The sequence below is a fragment of the Pipistrellus hanaki genome (assembly GCF_964339955.1).
Source record: "Pipistrellus hanaki genome assembly, chromosome: 2".
Classification (NCBI taxonomy): domain Eukaryota; kingdom Metazoa; phylum Chordata; class Mammalia; order Chiroptera; family Vespertilionidae; genus Pipistrellus; species Pipistrellus hanaki.
In genome coordinates, this window is record NC_140504.1 from 137,469,361 (window position 1) to 137,490,052 (window position 20,692).

Below are 20,692 nucleotides of genomic sequence, written 5' to 3' on the forward strand. Positions count from 1 at the left end.
ATTTATGTTCCTGCCATTGCTCTGGGGATCTAGCTGACAGAAAGCAGGTAGTGCTGACCAGCAGCAGTGCTGAGAGGACACTGCACCCTAGGACAAATTGAAGGAGCAAAGGGCAGTCCCCACTGAAACCCTCCAGGAGCTGAGAGCCTGCACAAAGCCTGTAAGAGAGAGGCCTTTAAAAGCTTTGGAGCTCCATCCTGCATGTGAACCAGGAATTCCGGAGGTGAAGCCGACCCGCACTGTGAGAGGAAACATACCCTTCCTGAGAAGGGCAATTCCTACCAGGTGCTGTCAGGGATTCTCACTTGTGCAGTGACATGTTTAAACACTATTAGCCGAAAGTGACACAGTGAGTCCACGCCATTTTAAAAATTGTTCAGAGGGCCCTACCCAGTTTGGCTCTTTCAGTGGATAGAGCATTGGCCTGTGGATTCAAGGGTACCATATTCGATTCTGGTCAAGGGCACATACCCAGTCGGGAGTGTGCAGTAGGCAGCTGATCCATGTTTCTCTCTCATTGATGTTTCGAACTCTCTAACCCTCTCCCTTCCTCTCTGTAAAAAATCAATAAAATATGTTTTTTTTCAATTAAAATTAAAATTGTTCAGAAACTGTAAAAAATTTCTCACTGATCATTTAACCACTTCTAATATTAAGTTGCTGTAAATCCAGCCAAATTTGCATGTGGATAGACGGATAGGAAGGAAGGCAAATAGATACATAGATACTTAGTTACCCTGGGCAGCCTCTCTGTGGGTAAATGTACAATGTCTATTATGATATTTGAAATATGTCCTGTTTGTACAGCTATTATTACCTGGCTGGAGAACATCAATTTACTTTCATAATACATACAAAAAAAAAAAAAAAAAAACACCTTGCATTTTAAATAATGATATGAAGAGAGAAACCAAGATGGCAGCCTAGGTAAGCATCTAAGCTGTTGCTTCACATAATAATTTCAAAACAACAACTAAAAGACAGAACGGACATCATCCAAATCCACAGGAAAGCTGGCAGAGTGGAGAAAGAAGGAGAAAGGCTCACAGATCGAATTGGGAGCCGCAAAGCACTGAGGTAGGGAGATGCTTGTGCGCAGAGAGGAAGGGCAGCTGAATGCCTGGCTGGTGGGAGGGGAAAGAAAGTCCCTGATTGCACTGAACCCTTTCCAACAGTACTGAACAACAACCCCGGCCAAAATACCTTGGCTCATATTGGTGGAGTCTGCACTGTAGAAAAAGGAACCTGAAGACTCAGATACTGGGAGACTCGAGAAGCCAGGAGCCGCAGCAGGCAGGCTCTACAGTAACACGCAAGGGAGTGCTCACAGAGAGCTCTGACTGCGGAAGTTGCTCAGCCTCTCCATAGTGAAAGGAGACAGAAGGTCCAAATTACAGAGACCCAACCGAATTCCAGGTGAGCCCCTTGGGCACCCATGCTCTTGCAAAGGAATCTGTATGGTCAGGCGGAACCTCAGGGGAGCCATGGAAGTCAGAGTTCAGGCAGAAACTCAGGGGAGTGCACAAGAGCATGACTGGCTGAAAGCCAAAGACTGTCAGCTCAGCCCTGAGACTCCACCCCATCCAAGCTGAGCACAGAGGCTTTTGCAATTTTGCAAGTCTAATCCTATAAGACTGTCTCCAATAGAGAAGGTATCCCGGAGTAGACATAGATGATACTCACATCCAATAGGTCTGGAGGTCAATTCCTCCCAGTGATACCAACAACAATCAAATCTTAATTACAACAAGGCTGTTCAAGCAGTCCACAAATGGGAGCACCAAGAGTATCTACCTCGGGTAACTGGGGAGGCTGACTCACTGGGCCATATAGGACACAAAATACACAAAGAGATCCTACCAACTCTGGGAAGCAGCGAAAATGCTGAGACAAGAAAATAGATCTCAAACAAAAGAGATGGAGAACAAAAGATTGGATATAGAGTTCAAAATGGCAGTTATAAGGTTTTTCAAGAATTTCCTAGAAAAGGCCAACAAATTTAATGAGATACAACTATAAATTAAACATAAACTTACAGAAAAAATAAATATTATACAAAGATTCAACAGCAGACTGGAGGAACACAAGAAACAAGTCAAAGATTTTTAATACAAAGAGCCAAAGGACACTCCTCTGGAGAAGCGAGAAGAAAAGAGAATCCAGAAAGTTGAAGACAGTGTAAGGAGCCTTTGGGACAACTTCAAGCAAACCAACATCAGAATTATGGGGGTGCCAGAAGAGAGAGTGCAAGATACTGAAAACATATTTGAAGAAATAATGTCAGAAAACTTCCCCCACCTGGTGAAAGAAATAGACTTACAAGTCCAGAAAGCACACAGAACCCCAAACAAAAGGAATCCAAAGAGGACCACACCAAGACACATCATAATTAAAATGCCAAGGGCAAAAGACAAAGAGAGAATCTTTCAAGCAGCAAGAGAAAAGCAGTTGGTTACCTATACAGGAGCACACATACGACTATCAGCTGATTTCTCAACAGAAACTATGCAGGCTAGAAGGGATTGGCAAGAAATATTCAAAGTGATAAATAGAAAGCCTATACAACTGTATCCAGCAAAGTTATCATTCAGAATTAAAGGACAAATAAAGAGCTTCACAGATAAGAAAAAGCTAAAGGATTTCATCTCCACCAAACCAGTACTATATGAAATGCTGAAAGGTATAATTTAAGAAGAGGAAGAAGAAAAAAAGATAAAAATTATGATCAACAAATACATATATTTCAACAAGTGAATCTAAAAATAAAGTGAATTAAAAATCTGAGGAACAGAATAAACTGGTGAATATAATAGAATCAGGGGCAAATAAAGGGAGTGGATTGATTATTATCATGAGGATACAGGTGTGGGGGGTGCAGGAAGTGACGGGATTAAAATCTTACACCTATGGAAGAGGGCAATGGGGGAGGGGGAGGTAAGGACAGAGGATGGGGCAGGAATCTGGTGGAAGGGAGCTATGGAAGGGGGAGAAACAATTGTAATAATCTGAGCGATAAAGATTTATTTTTTAAAAATAACTAATAAAATAAAATAATGATATGAGGTTGAAAATGGACATAACTCTTTTATTATAAATATAATTGTATATCCTTAATAGGTGAAATATGATTTTATTTTTTATTGTTTGTAAATGTTTTTATTGATTTTTATAGAGAGAAGAAGAGAAAGTGGTAGAGAGATAGAAACATCAATAATAGAGATACATAGATTCACTACCTACTGGGGATCGAGCTCATAACCCAGACATGTGGATTCAACAGGAATCAATCTGATGACATCTTGGTTCATGGGTTGTTTTGGGGGAGTTGGTGGGGTGATAAAATTTTCTAATTTATTATAGTGATGGTTAGACAAATATATATAAATCCATTAAATTGTACCTTTTGAATCTGAATTGTATGGCATATGATCTATATACCCATAAACCTGTCTGGTTGAGTTTTTTTAAGGTTATATAGCCTGCACTCATGTGGTGGTGGGTGCTTTAGTCAATCTTGTCATCTTCTGAGGCCTCCTTTTTTCTCTCTAAGACTTTTTCTTCTTAATCTATCTCCAGTTCCTAACTACTATTCATTATTATGTACAGCAGTACAGGTGACCAACCAGGTGACTAGCCCATTATTTCAAACCGGGATTTTCCTACCTTTGTATATTCAACAACCCTTTCATATATTCTGCTGAGCAAAAGTCATCTTCTAGGTACCATCACTATAGAAAACCTTCCCAAGTTAGCATACCCCTGCATGCACAGTATAAGTCTCACCCATGAAGTCCATGGTGGGTCCAATCGGTATCTATGATGAACTGAGCAAAAGGAATGGGATGAGTTCTGTATGTAAATTTTATTTGCCCGTAAAAACCCCATTCAGAACTGTGTCTGTTCTAATAGAATCAGTGTACCTATTTAATCGGATACATTATAATACTTTTCCTCCAAAGCCAATGGATTAAGAGATGACTTACATACTATAAGAAACTATCTTTCTTACCTTCATTCCTCTTTCCCCCCAAATTATTCTGTTAACATGCATTTGATAATGGGACTTTAAATTATGGCAGGCTAAATATGTGGGAAACCTTCCCCCTTACAAAACACCTATAAATGCCAAAAAAAAAAAAAATGTTGCTAATGTTTTGAACTATATCAGTGTGCTTGAGAAGAAAATCATGGTACTACCTGGAAGCTGAAGCTGTGACCATTCTGAAGCAAGTGCCCATCTTTGACTTTTAATGACCATAAGAAGAGCAGAGGAGGAAGTCTTGGTGCTGAGATTGGTAGGTTTCTTAATTGGAAATTTAGAATGAATTGGCAATCTTCCCAGGAAAGGATAGGCTAATAAGTATCTGTTCACAACATAGGAAAAATTACCTGTTGACCTGCATTAGAATCCTACCAAATAAAAAAGTAATAGGAAGATTGACCATCATTCCAGCACACAAGATGGCTGTGTCATGTGGTCAAAAATTCTGGCCCTATGTGGACACAAGATGGCCACTACAAGATGGCCAGCAGAAGAGGGCAGTTGGGAGGGCAGTTGGGGCCATCAGGCCAAGCAGGAGAGGGTAGTTAGGGGTGACAAGGCCTACGTGGAGCGCAGTTGGGAGCCATCAGGCCAGCAGGGGAGGGCAGTTAGGGGTGACCAGGCCAGCAGAGGAATGAAGTTGGAGGAAAATGGTCCTGCAGGGAAGGGCATTTGGTGGGGAACTAGGCCTGCAGGGGAGGATAGTTAGGGATGACCAGGCCTACAGAGGAGGGCAGTTAGGGGCCAACAGGCTGGCAGGGGTGCAGTTAGGCATCAAGCAGGATGGTAGGGGAGTGGTTAGGGTGTGATCAGGCTGGCAGGCAGAAGCAGTCAGGGGCAATCTTTCTGGGATCCGGCCTAAGCAGGCACTTGGACATCCCTCGAAGGGTCCCAGATTGTAGAGGGTTCAGGCTGGACTGAGGGCACCCCCCACCCACCATGCATAAATTTCATGCACTACACCTCTAAGTTTAAAAATAAAACCTTTCCCTTACCTGAGTGTTGAATTGAACTTACCTACATTACAGGTGTGGTTTCAGAAACTACTTAAAATGGGCCATCATTGATGGGTGCCCAGAACATCTGGCAACAGCAACTCCTTTTTGGAAAGCTGTGTTCCACTTGGAATCAGAAGATTCCCACACAACAGTCCAGAGAATCATGGGGCCAAACCGCATACTCAAAAAAGGGTGCAATCACACAAGCAAGAGATACAAAGTAACAGACAAATGGCAGTTTGTCTAGGATCAGACACTGTAATTTTGAGCTCAGGTGATAAAATAAAATGATTGTACTTTTTAATAATATAAGAAATAATATTTCAAGAAACAAGATATCATAAAATACAATAAAGCATATTTTGAAAATAAAAATGTTTTAAGCAGAAAAGGTTTTTCTTGAATGGATAATATAATTAATCTTTTTTCAAGATAATAATAACCTTCATTGTTATAATTATCATCTTAACTGTTGACGACTATCACGTGCCCACTTAAGTAAACGATGTGTCAGAGGAGGCAAAATGGCAGCAGAATAGACAGACATATCCCAAGCCTTGTCCTGGAGCGGATAGAAAAGTCAGCTATATCAAACAATATCCACCCGAATTGGTGAAGTGGACACAGCTGGTGAGACAATCCACAGCCAGGAAGGGCTGAGGATGATGGTACAACCACGGTTCTGGTCTGTAGAGAACTATGAGACATCAGAGCCCAGAGGATAAGAGGGCTCAGTACTGAGGCAGTGGCACTTGGGACGAGCCTAGAGTCTGACTGTGGAAAGGAGGTCCGTAGGTCTGCTGGTGGCAGGGGATTCTAGATCAGAGTGCACTGTCAGAGGGGGCATTCCGGACGGCTACCCAGAGCATGCTGTGCCTGGAAGAGAGTGACTGGCAGAGGCCCAGCTCTTCCCCTCTCTGTGGTCTTTGCTTTCCTTCTCTGAACCTAGTTCATAGGACCTTTTGGATAAGGACACTCACCCATGGGTGAGGTGCAGACTTGTGGAGTCTGGGGAGAGAAGAGGGTCCAGGAGAGAGGTGGCCACAAGTCTGGCACTGAGTCATACTGGACGCACAGGACCTGGGCAGCCATTTTCCCCTGAAAAGATAGCCCCTCCCTTCAGTCTCCAGGCAACCAAGACAGCCACACCCAGAATACACTCTGAATGGTACAAAGGATAAAAAAAAAAAAAATCTAAATTGTCCCTGAGAATCCACAGGGTCTTGCCTAAAGAAAGGCCTTCAGTCCTAGCAATAGAAAACTGAGAAACTGAAGATAGTATGGAAGAGTGGGATCTTAAACCAGCCAAAGGAAAAATACTTCACTTTTTCATTTTTAAAAAATGTTATTATCATTATGTTATCTCTTTGTTCTTTATTTTATTTTTCATTTTGTTTCTTTATTGTCTATTTCTTTTTGTATTATTTTTCTATCATTCTAATTTATTTTAATCCCATTTTCTTGTTACAGAGATCCCGAACAATCAAACAACGCAGGAGAGTTTGCAGATTCACTTTATTCACCATGGTGGGCTTAGAGAAAATGAATTCAAATTCTAAGCAAGGCTACAAGTAGAACTTTCCTTTTTATTAAAGAGCCAGTCCTATGTCCACTTAGTGGTTTTCTCAATGTTGGCCTTGAAAACAACACAGTTCTATCCAATTAAAAAATGCACCTGGCATGGCATTGAAATTATGGGCATATCTAATCTCTGGCCTACAAGGTCATACACTTAAATTTATCTTCATCATTATTCAAACAGGCTAAAGCAGGCTAGAAAGCAAAGTTATTTTTTTTTTTTTAGAATAATAGGCCACCTAAGAAAAATAGCAGAAAATTCCAAACAGCAGGGATGTTTGTTTGTTTGTTTGTTTTTACAAAATAGGGGTTTTCTCTTTTTTTTCTTTTTTTTCTTTTTTTTTACAAAATAGGGGTTTTCCTTCTCATTCCCAGTATTTAGGTCCATTGCCCACTTTTTAATTGGATCATTCATCTTTCTTTTATTTAGTTGTATAAGCTGTCTGTAGATGTTGGAGATAAAACCTTTATCACTTTCGCAAATATGTTCTCCCATACAGTGGGCTTTCTTGTTGTTTTGTTGATGGTTTCTTTTGCTGTAAAAAAGTTTTTTATTTTGATGTAGTCCCATTTGTTTATTTTCTCTTTAGCTTCCATTGCCCTAAGGGCAGTATCAGTGAAGAAGTTCTTTTGGCATATGTCAAGATTTTGCTATTTGTGGATGCCTCCAGTATTTTTATGGTTTCCCGTCTTATGTTTAAGTCCTGTACCCATTTTGAATTTATTTTTGTGTATAGTGTAAGTTGGTGATCTAGTTTCATTTTTTTGCAAATGTCTTTCCAATTTTCCCAACACCATTTATTGAAGAGACTGTCTTGACTCCATTGTATGTTCATACCTCCTTGTCAAATATTAATTGAGTATAGATGTTTGGGTCCATATCCGGATTCTCTATACTATTCCATTGATCTATATGTCTGTTCTTGTGCCAATACCAGGCTGTTTTGAAAACAGTGGCCTTGTAATACAGCTTGAAATCCGGTATTGAGATTCCTCTACTTTACTCTTCTTTCTCAGGATTGCTGTGGCTATTCAGGGTCTTTTTTTATTCCAGATTAATTTTTGGAGAGTTCTTTCTAGGTCTGAGAAGTATGCCATTGGTATTTTAATGGGGAGTGCATTGAACTTATAAATTGCTTTGGGAAGTATGGACATTTTGATGATGTTGATTCTACCAATCCATGAACATGGTATGTTCTTCCATCTGTTTACATCTTCCTCTATCTCTTTTTTCAGTGTCATGAAGTTTTCCTCATATAGGTCTTTTATCTCCTTAGTTAAGTTTATTCCTTGGTATCTCAGTTTTTTTTTGGTGCGATGGTAAATGGGATTGCTCTTTTAGTCTCTGTTTCTGTAAGTTCACTGTTGGTATATAGAAATGCCATAGATTTGTTGGCGTTAATTTTGTATTCTGCTATATTGCCAAATTCATTTATTAAATCAATTAGTTTTTTTATAGAGACTTTTGGGTTTTTGATGTACAATATCATGTCACCTGCAAATAAGGATTACTTTGCTTCTTCTTTTCCAGTTTGAATGCCTTTTATTTCTTCTTGTTGTCTAATTGCATTGGCTAGTACTTCCAGTACTATGTCAAAAAGGAGTGGTGAGAGTGGGTAACCCTGTCTTGCTCCTGTTCTTAGAAGGAATGGTTTTAGTTTTTGCCCATTGAGTACGATGTTAGCTGTGGGTTTATCATATATAGCTCTTATTATGTTTAGTTATGATCCTTCTAGTCCCACCTTGTTGAGAGTTTTAATCAGAAAAGGGTGTTTCATTTTATCAAAAGCTTTTTCTGCAAAGATTGATATGACTATATGATTTTTATCTCTCAATTTGTCTATGTGATGTATCACATTTATTGATTTGTGGATATTGTACCAACCTTGCATTCCTGGAATAAATCCTACTTGATCAGGGTGTATGATCTTTCTGATGTACTGCTGGAGGCGATTTTCTAGAATTTTTATTGTAGTTAATTTCCAGTTTTATGCCACTATGATCTGAGAAGATGCTTGATATGACTTCTATCTTCTTGAATTTGAAGAGACTTTGCCTATGTCCCAACTTGTATTCTATCTTTGAAAATGACCCATGTGCACTTGAGAAGAATGTATATTCTGTGGCTTTGGGGTGGAATGTTCTGAAGATGTTGATTAATTTCATCTGGTCTAGTGCATCATTTAAGATTGATGTTATTGGGTCGGCAACTAAGTAATTGCGGATTTTTTAAAGAAAATCAAAGACAATTTTTTCATGGAACTAAATAACTTTATTCTGTAATGTATTGCCCATTTTGATCAATGACCTTTTGCCATCTTTCAGGCAGCATCATAATCCCACGTTCAAAAAACTTCTGGTTTTTATTAGCAAAAAACTGAATCAGGTACGATTTGACATCATCATCATTATTGAAATTTTTACCATTCAAGGAGTTTTGTAAAGATCGAAACAAAAAGTAATCAGATGGTGCAAGGTCAGGACTATATGGTGGATGTGGCAAAACATCCCAACCAAGCTCCATTAATTTTTGCCGAGTGACCAAAGATGTGTGTGGCCTTGCATTGTCATGATGGAATACAACACCTTTTCGATTTGTCAATTCGGGCCGCTTTTCTTCAACTGCATTGTTTAATTTCATTAGTTGTTCAATGTAGACATCAGAATTGATCGTTCGGTTGGGTGGTAAGAGTTCAAAGTAGACAATTCCTTTGTAATCCCACCAAACTGATAACAAAACCTTCTTTTGATGAATATCAGCTTTTGATGTTGTTTGAGTTGGTTCACCTGGCCTGCTCCACGATCTTTTCCGCTTGATATTGTTGTAAACAACCCATTTTTCATCGCCAGTTATCAGTCGTTTTAAAAATGGATCATTTTCATTACGTTTCTTTAGCAAATCGCAGCTGCTAATGCGTTGCGTTAACTGTGATTCTTTCAGTTCGTGAGGAACCCATGTATCGAGTTTTTGAACATAGCCAAGTTGTTTTAAGTGATTTTCAATGCATGTATGTGATACATGAAGCTTCTCTGCAATCTCACGTGTTGTACTGTGACAGTCCGAATTGATTATTGCTTTGATTAGGGCATCATCAACTTCAACTGGACGACTAGAGCGTTTTTCATCTTTGAGTGAAAAATCACCAGAACGAAATTTGGCAAACCAATTTTGACACTGCCGTTCTTTTAAGGCTTCGTCACCATATACAGCACATAACTTTTTATGAGCTTGCGATGCATTTTTCCCTTTGCAGAAATAAAAAAGCAAAATATGACGAAAATGTTCCTTTTGATTTTCCATTTTTCAACGAACGCCAAACGAAAACTACAAAACAGATCAAAAAACTTTTTTTACTGATTAACAGCTGAATAGCCAACTATCAAATAACAAAATGTGTTTTACATTTGTACTACGTCTGCAAACCTAAAAATTCAACTGAAGCCATATATGTGTGAAACCCGCAATCACTTAGCTGCCGACCCAATACTTTGCTGATTTTTTGTTTAGATGATCTGTTCAAAGGTGACAGTGGGGTATTAAAATCTCCTATGATTGCATTGCTATAAATCTCTCCTTTAATGTCCTCCAGCAGTTTTTTTTTTCTTTTTATGTATTTGGGTACTCCTGTATTGGGTACAAATATGTTTACCAGGGTTATTTCTTCTTTTTGGATTGCTCCCTTTAGTATTATAAAGTGGCCTTCATTATCTCTTGTTATGTCCTTCACTTTGAGATCTAATTTGTCAAATATAAGTATTGCTACCCCCGCTTTTTTTTCATTTCCATTCGCCTGGAAAACATTTTTCTATCCCTTCACCCTCAGTCTGTGTGCGTCTTTTTTTCTGAAATGGGTTTCTTGTAGATAGCAGATATATGGGTATTGTTTTCTTATCCAATCTGTTACCCTATGTCTTTTTTTTTTAATATATTTTATTGATATTTTTACAGAGAGGAAGGGAGAGGAAGAGTTAGAAACGTCGATGAGAGAGAAACATCGACCAGCTGCCTCTTACACACCCCCTACTGGGGATGTGCCCGCAACCAATGTACATGCCCTTGACTGGAATCGAACCTGGGACCTTTCAGTCCGCAGACCAACGCTCTACCACTGAGCCAAACCGGTTTTGGCTACCCTATGTCTTTTGATTGGAGCATTTAATCCATTTACATTTAAAGTTATTATTGATAGGTACTTATTTGATGCCATTTTTATGTTCCATTTTATACCCCTGTGTTCCTTCTTTGCTTCCTATTTCCTTATTTTATAGTAAATCCTTTAGTATTTCTTCATTGCTGGTTTGGTTGAGATAAATTCCCTTAGACTTTTTTTTGGCTGTGCAGCTCCTGATTTCCCCTTCAATTTTGATTGATAGCCTTGCTGGGTACAGTATTCTTGGATTCAGACCCTTCCTTTGCATGACTTTGTATACTTCATTCCATTCCCTTCTGGCCTGATGAGTTTCTGTTGAGAAATCAGTTGCTAATCTGATGGGGGTCCCTTTATATGTAACTTTCTGTCTCTCTCTGGCTGCTTTTAAGATTCATACTTTGTCATTCGTGTTTGCCAATTTAATTATAATGTGCCTTGGCGTTGGTCCTTTGGGATTTATTTTGCTTGGAACTCTGCGAGCATCTTGGATTTGTGTGGGTTTTTTCTTCTCTATCTCAGGAAAGTTTTCTGTCATTATTTCTTAAAATATGTTTTCCATGTCTTCCTCAGATTCCTTTCCTTCTGGAACCCCTATTATTCTAATATTGTTTTGTTTTGTATTGTCCCAAAGTCCCAGTAGGCTCTCCTCCTGCTTTTTAATTTTTTTTCTAGAAGCTGCTCTAATTGGGTATTTTTTTCCATCTTGTCTTCTAGCTCACTGATGCGGTCCTCTGCTTCTAGTCTAGTCTTGATGTTTTATATTGAGTTCTTCATAGTAGCAATGTCATTTTTAATTTCTTCTTGGTTCATCTTCATTTCCTCTTGGTTCTTATTCATTTCCTCTTGGTTGTTACTCATATTGTCAAATTTCTCTTCCATTTTTTTTAGCCATCTTATGATCATTACTCTGAATTCCTGCTCTGGTAAGTTGCTTGCCTCTAACTCATTTACTTCCTTTTCTGGTGATGCCTGCTTTTCTTTCATGTGCAGGCTATTTCTTTGTCTCCCCATGGTGTCTCTTTTCAGGATGTCTGATTATGTAGTTCTCTTTCTCTTGTGTTGATTTAAAGGCACAAAATACAACAATACGAGGTACAACACAAAAGGCGCTGAACAGGAATGTATTCATAATATTAATAACTTCTAATAAAGGTTATTAGAGAAAGGCAAATTAGGGGATAGGAGAGAAAGGATAGAAGAAGAAGAAAAAGAAGAAGGAGGAGGAGAAGAAGAAGAAGAAGAAGAAGAAGAAGAAGAAGAAGAAGAAGAAGAAGAAGAAGAAGAAGAAGAAGAACTAAAGAGATAGAAGAAATGAAAATACAATAAAATAATATAGTTTCAAAATGAAATTGGGAAACAGGAAAAGAAGAGAGAGAGAGAGAGAGAGAGAGAGAGAGAGAGAGAGAGAGAGAGAGAGAGAGAGAGAGAGAGAAGGAAGAAGAAGAAGAAGAAGAAGAAGAAGAAGAAGAAGAAAACTAAGTTAGAAAAGGGAACAAACTATATATATGTGGAGACAATTCCAATAGAAAAACCACTAATCCCAGCAAATGCCAGCAAGAATACTTGTAGATTAATACAAACTACAATGCCCACTAATATCAAGCAAGGCTAGAATAAACAGAAGTAAAAAACAAACAAAAACAAAACAATTAAAAAATACTAAGCAACAATAACAACAAAAGAATAAGCATATCAATCTCACTAAAAAGCATAAAAATTCAATATAATCAACATTCATTCAAACATCAACAAAGGGACAGAGATAAAAACAGTTTTTATTTTTTAATAGTTAATATAGGGAAGAGAGTGGTATTTATGCACTTGAAGCAGGGTGTTAGAAATTAGGTATATAAGTAGGGTGAGAATTTTAGCAGGGGGTATACAGAAAGAGTAGGGAAAAACTAAAGCAGGAAAGGGTTAAGATAAACAGGAGACAAAAAGGGGAAAGGTTAGTAAGAGAGTGATGGTATAAAGCTCGATTTGGGATAGTGTTGAATGATGCTATAGTAGAGATGAAAATAGAATGAAGAAAACTAATCCCAATGTAAAATAAAGAGAAAATAAAATGGTACTTTAAAAAAAGAAAAAAAGAAAAAGGAAACAAAAAATGCAAAATAGCAGCACTAATAATGATGATTGAAACTAAAAAATGTAATAATTGAAAATGTAAAATCAAGTGAGGAAAAAGAAAAAAATCGTTTCTTAAGTAAAAGATGTAAAAAATTAAAATAAAATAAAAGATGTAAAAAATAAAAATAAAATAAAAAATAGAAAAATTAGCATTAAAAAATGTGCAGTAGTGGTCATTCACCTCCTCTGTTATTCTATTTGGCACACCTGCTTCTCAGTCCAGACAGTATTGCAGTTCTCTGCGTTCCACTGCACCTCAGTTTTGTAAGCTAGTCCTTAATTTTAAGTAGGCTATTTCTTAGTTATTTTTGTCTGCTTATTTTTGATTAATTAAAAGTAATAATAATTTTTTAAAAGTCAGTTTGTAATTCAGCCCCTAGGTGGCAGTGTTTCTGGATTGACTTCCCCGTCTTTTTGGCTGCTCTAGCCTTCTTTCTCTAAGGCACTCTCTATGGTTTGTCGAGATAGGCTGCTTCTGGTGCTGGCCCCCAGATGGTCTCTTCCTGTCTGATCCCCTGTTTCAAAAAAGGCAATTTCCCCCTGCAGTCTCCCAGGGTATGCCAAACTGGGCAGTCCTTCCCTAGTACTCAGAAGCAAGAGGGGGAAGGGGACCAGGTGCAGGATGGGTCTGTGCCAAGGTGTCCAGATGTTCCACTTTTGATGGGACAGTCCCGATTCTTAACAATTTCTCCCGCGTCCCTTGGCGTTTTAAAAAAGTTCCAATTTTTCGAGGGCACCCTTCTCTCAGAGGCACTTGAAACGAGTACTGAAGGACCCTGAGACCCAGGAGCCGCATAGGGCAGGGCTGACGGAAGCCAAAGCTGTAGGCTCCACCCTGAAACCCCGCCCCATCAGGGAAGCTGCGAAATGGCCAGAAAAAATAGATCACAAACGAAAGAAATGGAGGACAAAAAGCGACTAAATATAGAGTTCAAATCTACGCTTATAAGGTTTTTCAAGAATTTCCTAGAAAAGATCAATAAGACATATGAGGATATGAAAAGGGATCAACTAGAATTAATAAGGAATCAAGAAGAAATGATAAGGGATCAACAAGAAATAAAGAATACATAGTCTGAAATAAAAAAATAAAAAAATTATACAGAGTCCTAAAAACAGAATGGAAGATCGCAAGAATCAAGTCAAATATTTGGAACATAAAGAGCCAGAAGACACTCCTCTGCAGAAGCAAGAAGGCAAGACAATCCAGAAAATTGAAGATAATGTAAGAAACCTCTGGGACAACTTCAAGCGAACCAACATCAGAATTATGGGGGTCCCAGAAGATGAGAGAGAGCAAGATATCGAAAACATACTGAAAGGAATAGTGACAGAAAACTTCCCCCACCTGGTGAAAGAATTAGACCTACAAGTCCAGGAAGTGCACAGAACTCCAAACAAAAGGAATCCAAAGAAGACCACACGAAGACAAATCATAATTAAAATTCCTAGAGCAAAAGAGAAAGAGAGAATATTAAAAGCAGCAAGAGCAAAGCAGGTAGTTACCTATAAAGGAGCACCTATACAATTGTCAGCTGATTTCTCAACAGAAACCATGCAGGCCAGATGGTAATGGCAAGAAATATTAAAGGTGATGAATAGTAAGAACCTACAGCCAAAGATAATCTATCCAGCAAAGCTATCACTCAGAATCGAAGGTCAGATAAAGAGCTTCACTAATAATTAAAAAAAAAAAGAGCTAAAAGAGTTCATCACCATCAAACCAGAATTATATGAATTGCTGAAGGGGGTTCTTTCGGAAGAGAAAGTAAATAAAGATAAAAATTATCAACAGCCGAAACCGGTTTGGCTCAATGGATAGAGCGTCGGCTTGGGGACTGAAGGGTCCCGGGTTCTATTCCGGTCAAGGGCATGTACCTTGGTTGCGGGCATATCCCCAGTGGGGGGTGTGCAAGAGGCAGCTGATCGGTGACTCTCTCATTGATGTTTCTAACTCTCTATCTCTCTCCCTTCCTCTCTGTACAAAATCAATAAAATATATTTTTTAAAAAAATTATGAACAACAAATACATAACTATCAACAAGTGAATCTAAAAACCAAGGAAATTTTTTTAAAAAAAAAAATCTGATGAACAATATTAACTGTTGATTATAATAGAATCAGCGGTATGGAATAGGAGTGTACTGACGATTCTTGGGGAAAAGGGGAGAGGGGATATAGGAAGAGACTGAACATAAACTGTGCACCTATAGATAAGGACAACGGGGGGTGGGGAAAGGGCAGAGGGTGGGGTGGGAACCTGGTGGAGGAGAGCAATGGGGGCGGGGGGTGGCGGAGGAACATTTGTAATAATATGAACAATAAAAATTTATTTTAAAAAAATAATAATAATAAAGTTTTGATATTTGGGAAGATCATGCCAAACCCAGTACTGGGTCTTGCAGTGCGCGATTTTCTCTGTAACCGCTGCCTCTTTCAGAGCTGTTGCAGCCACTGTCGCCACAGTGGGGAGCCAGATCCCTCACGTTATCCCCTGCACACTCTGACCTTTCCGTGGGTGATTGAAGAAATCCTTTGAATCCACGTGTTTGTGCCGATTGGGGCATCAAAGCTGTTCGGTGGTCTCCACTGTTGTGGGTCTTTCAGGCCTCAGATAAGATCCTCTTTTCTTTGTAAGATGGAGTAGTTTTCCCTCTGAGACCATAGCTCCGGTAGAGGTCTCCGCCTCAGTGCTTGGTCAGGAAATCCTGTCCAGCAGACCCTTATCTTCTCTTCGAGTTCTGCTACCCCTTAGCTTGCCAACTAACATTCCCCAAGTGACTCTCAGGCGCTCCTTCTATTTGCACTGGGACCAGGCTCAAAACAGGTCCATCTGTTTGGCCACCATTTTGTCTCTCTCTCGAAACTCTTTTACTACTTCCTCCTGAAAAGGGGCGCCATCCAAAGGGTTAACATCCTGTTTCTTCCATTTGGAGAAATTTGTAAGGAAATCTTCTGGCTTGTAGGACCATTTGAAGTTTAAAGGCATCTAGACAGGATGAGATAAAGCAAAAACAGTGGTTCTGTCAATGGAAGGAGCCATTTCCAGACTCCCCCCCTCCCCCAACCCTCCCATTGCAGCCCAGGTCTCAGATAACTCTTGTCTTACTTTTGAAGCTCGATCAGCTAGTTTCTTGGCCCCATCCCTTACAATACCAGACTCGTTAGCATAAAAAGAGCATTCTTCCTCAAGGAACAGGCACAGCCCCCCTTTCTCCACTGTGAGAAGGTCTAGTCCTCTACAATTCTGGAGAGTAACGGCTGCCAGTGAGTTAATCTGATCCTGTACTGCAACAATACTTTGAGCTATTTCCTCTAAACTATCAGCAAAGTCTTTGGATAGACTCTGATAGTAGGAGAGGAAAGTTACCAGTCCCCCTATTCAGTACTAACGCCTGCTGAAATGCCAAGTGTTATAAGAAGAGGCATTATTATCTGGACTGCTCTTTTGTGTCGGATATGGTATGTTACCGGGACAGGCAAGGATTGATTGTTGGGGGCTATGTCTATTGCAGGGGCTAGGTAAACCAGACTGTAGGTCCCAGTCCACTTGGCAGGTACAGAGATAGATATTGGTGCCACAGAGGAAGAAAATTCCCTGGGTCTCTAAACAGAAGGTATTCTCGATGGTAAAGAGGTATGTGAGCTTGCTACTCTCCTGTTCCCAGACAAAGAGAGTTCCTGCCAAGGTTGCCCCTGTAAGAGGCTGAAGGGGGCCTCGAGGATTATTTTGTGCGGCCCCAGAGGCGGTATTTTCAAAGAAAATAAATTTTCTGTCAGTCTCCACCCAAAATTTAGAGTGTGTGAGCCCATGGAAAGGTAGTTGATGCATAAGGCCTGTAGGTTCAATGTGCAATCCTGCCATGGGTGAAACCTTGAGCAGGTGCAGGGTCGGCCTGAGCAGAGGTGTCAGTGGTTGGGAAGGCCACTGAAATGGTGGGCCCTGCTGAAAATTGAACAGGGTTCCGAAAAGGAGCTGTTTGGGTGACAACATAGTTAATCCAATTAGAAGCAGGTTTTAGGTTGAGAGTAAAATTACATAGACTTTGATCAAGATATCCCAAAGCATCTCCTCCCGGGAGCTCCCTTCTGATGCAAAGGGATGAGTGAAGTGTTAAGGCAGTGTTCATGGTTACCAGTCCTAAGGTGGGAACCTTGTTGGATCGGTGTGGTACCATATCATTTAAATAAGTTTGGAGTAGCTGGACAGCCCTGCCTGTAAGTGTCCCGTTTGTCATCTCTGTGATTTTAAAGTTATAAAGTTCATTGAGTTGCATAAGTTGGAATGGAGGTCCTCCATATATTTTATAATGGAAGGACAGACTAGAATCAGACCATGTGTGCAGGGAGGTGGGGGCTGCCGTGTAGCTTGTAGATGAGAGGGGAAGACAGAGCCAGCACTCCCTGGCTAGGGCTGGATTGGTCTGATTTAAGAGTAAGGTTAAGTGTTCGGTAGAGATAGTGAGGACTTAGGAAGCTCTTAAGGGGCAGAGTGTAGACCTGTGAGTGGTTAAGATTAAGAGAGTTCAGTAACAGTGAAAGAATTAGCCTTAGCTTCATTGTGTTCCTTTGCTGTATAGGAAGTAATAATTTTATGGTGCCTCTGTGTCCCAGTAAAGGCAGAAGAGCTCTCCTCCTGGGACTAGCCTCGGGTTCTGGCACTCATAAAAAGACAAAATGAGAATTATTAGAAAGATAAAAACAAAAATTATCCAGAGATACCAGAGCATTTTCAATTTCAGAGAAGAAAGATTAGTATAAGGAAGAATTCAGCAGGGTATTTCTGAATCCCTTGGAACAGGTTGATCAGCCAGGTCTATTGTTTTCTTGAAGGTGATCTGCAGGGGGTGTTTCTGGTCAGAGGTCACCTTCCACTCAGGCTGGATGTCACTCGGCTGGTGGGCTGCTTTCACCTGAGAGTGGTGAATCCTGCAACCTTGAGAGCTATGGGAGTGGTTAGTATGACTGGAGAAGGTCCCTTCCAAATTGGCTTAAGTTCTTTTTTCCAGTCTTTTACCCAAACCTGGTTTCCGGGTTTATAAGGGTGTACAGCTGTTCCTGGAGAGATGGATAGTCGATCAATAACCTATCTGTGGATCTCAAAGACAGTTTTTCCAAGTCCTTATAGTTGCTTCTGGATTTCTAAGCTTCCTATTTCCCCCAAATCTCCCTTTGGCTGAATTAAGGGATGGTGTCTACCATATAGAATTTCAAAGGGAATGAAACCTACCCTAGCCCTCAGGGCACAGCTTACTGCAGGAATGCAAGAGGCAAGATATCTATCCAGGGTAAAGTTGTCTCTTGGCATAGCTTAGTCATAGCCTACCTTAGAGTCTGGTTCATGCTTTTTACTTTCCCTGAACTCTGAGGCCTGTAAGCTGTATGTAGGTTCCATCTAATTCCTAAAGCCTTAGCTACCTGTTGTACTATTTCTGCTACATAAGCTGGGCCATTATCAGACCCTATGGTCAGAGGCATTCCATACCTTGGAATTATGTCCTTCAGCAATGCCTTAGTGACTTCTCTCACCTTTTCAGTGTGAGTGGGATATGCCTCGACCCAGCCTGAAACAAGGACTAGTAGGTATTTATTTCCTCTGCTAGGCCCTACTTCTCTAAAGTCTACTTCTAAGTCCTCGAAAGGAGCTTGCCCACAGCGCTGAACTCCTATCAGTCCCCCAGGATCCTGTTTGGCATAATTCTGTGCACAGAGGAGGCATCACTGAGAGACTAAGGCACACAAGGAGGGAAGGCAGGCAATTAGGTAATATCTGCCTAACAAAACTTCTAAAGCAGTCTTCCCTAAGTGAGTAAGTTCATGCTGCTGGAGGACTACCTTATGTGCTAACTGTTCTGGGGCATAGACCCTATGATCTGGAAGCATCCACCAACCTTCTTTTGTTCTTTTGCCCCCTTCTTGCTGAGCCCATTCTTCCTCCTACGGAGCGTACTTTGCAGGTTCAGCTAATTCGGGGGCCAACATGACCTATGCTGGTGCTGTTTGTCCTTTGGCAGCCTGCTTTGCTGCAGTGTCAGCATGATGGTTTCCTTCTGACACTGAGTCTTCCCCTTTCTGGTAACCTTTGCAATGAATGACAGCTATTTCTTTAGGCTCCCAAACTGCTTCTAGTACCTTTAAAATCTCATTTTGATTTTTGATTCCTTTTCCTCCTGCCGTCAGGAGCCCCCTTTCCTTGTATATAGCCCCATGAATATGCAGGGTAGCAAAGGCATAGCGTGAATCAGTGTAGATGTTGGCACACTTATCCTTACTGAGTTCCAAGGCTCTGGCAAGGGCCCAAAGTTCTGCCCTCTGCACTAACCATCCTTTAGGCAGGACCTGTGCTTCAATTGTCTCAAAGTTTGATACTACTGCATATCCAGCTCACCTTTTTCCTTCATCTAAGAAGCTGCTGCCATCTGTGAACAATACCAAGTCCGGGTTTGGCAGGAGCCTATCCATTAGATCTGGCTGGCTAGACTAAACCTCCTCTAGGACTTCCAGGCAATCATGTTCAGGGCCCCCCTCAGCAACGGGTAGAAAGTGGCAGGATTAAGAGTTCTTACTGCTTCTAATCATACCCGAGGATTCTCACTTAACAACACTTGGTCTTGAGTCATCCAAGCAGGAGTTAGCTTCCATTAGAGTAATAACAGAATGAAGTACCTTTACATTTAAGCTTTGTCCCAGGGTAAGCTTATCTGCTTCTTTGACTAATAATGTGTGGCTGCAAGGGCCCTGAGACTGGGGAGCCACGGGAGGCAGCAGGGTCAATCTGCTTGGAGAGATAGGCTACTGGTCTTTGCCAAGGTCCAAATTCCTGGGTTAGAACTCCTAGGGCAACCCCATTGTTCACATGGACTAAGATGAAAGCCCTGTGTCACATCTGGTAACCCAAGTGCTAGGGCCTCAGTAAGCTTTGCCTTTATGCTGATGAAGGCTTTCTCCTGCTGGGGCACATCCAATGGGTGGTTTCTCTTCCCCTTTTAAAGCTTCATAGAGGGGCATGGTCAAATCTGAAAACCCTCCAGACTTCACAGAACCCTGCTGCTTCCAGGATTTCTCAAATCTGCCGCCCCGCCCAGTGCTAGGGACTGGAATGGCTCATACTGCCTGCTTTCTTTCAGTCCCTGGTCTTCGTTTCCCTCAGGTGATTCAGAAGCCTAGATACTTAGCTTCCTTCTGACAAACCTGTGCCTTTTTCTTGGACACTCTATAACTTGTTTCAGTTAATAGTCTAGGAGGACTCATGTCCCTTCCCAGCACTGAGCTCATTGTGGAACTGGCTAAGAGGAGGTCATCTACATACTGGAGTAGAACACACCCTGGGACCTTAGATAAATCAGATGCTAGTGCTCCACTAAAGAGAGTAGGGGAGTTTTTAAATCCTTGTGGAAGTCTGATCCAGGTGAACTGCTCCTTGGCTCCCGTATTTGGGTTTTCCCACTCAAAAGCAAAAAGCGGCTGGCTGATGGGGGCTAATCGGAGGCAGAAAAAGGCATCTTGCAGATCTAGGCATGTAAACCATTCTCCTTCTGATGGAATAAGTCCTAGAAGTGTGTAGGGGTTTGGCAGTGTCACATGAAAGGTTGTAACAGCCTCATTAACAGCCCCTAAATCCTGTACTAGGTGGTAGTCATTAGTCCCAGGCTTTTTGACAGACAAGAGGAGTATTCCATGGTGATTGGCATCTTTTAAAGAGCCCCCACTGAAGTAGCTGGTCTAAGTGGACCTGAATTGCTAGGCATGCTTCCCTTGGAATTGGATATTGTCGGATTTTGACAGGTTGTGC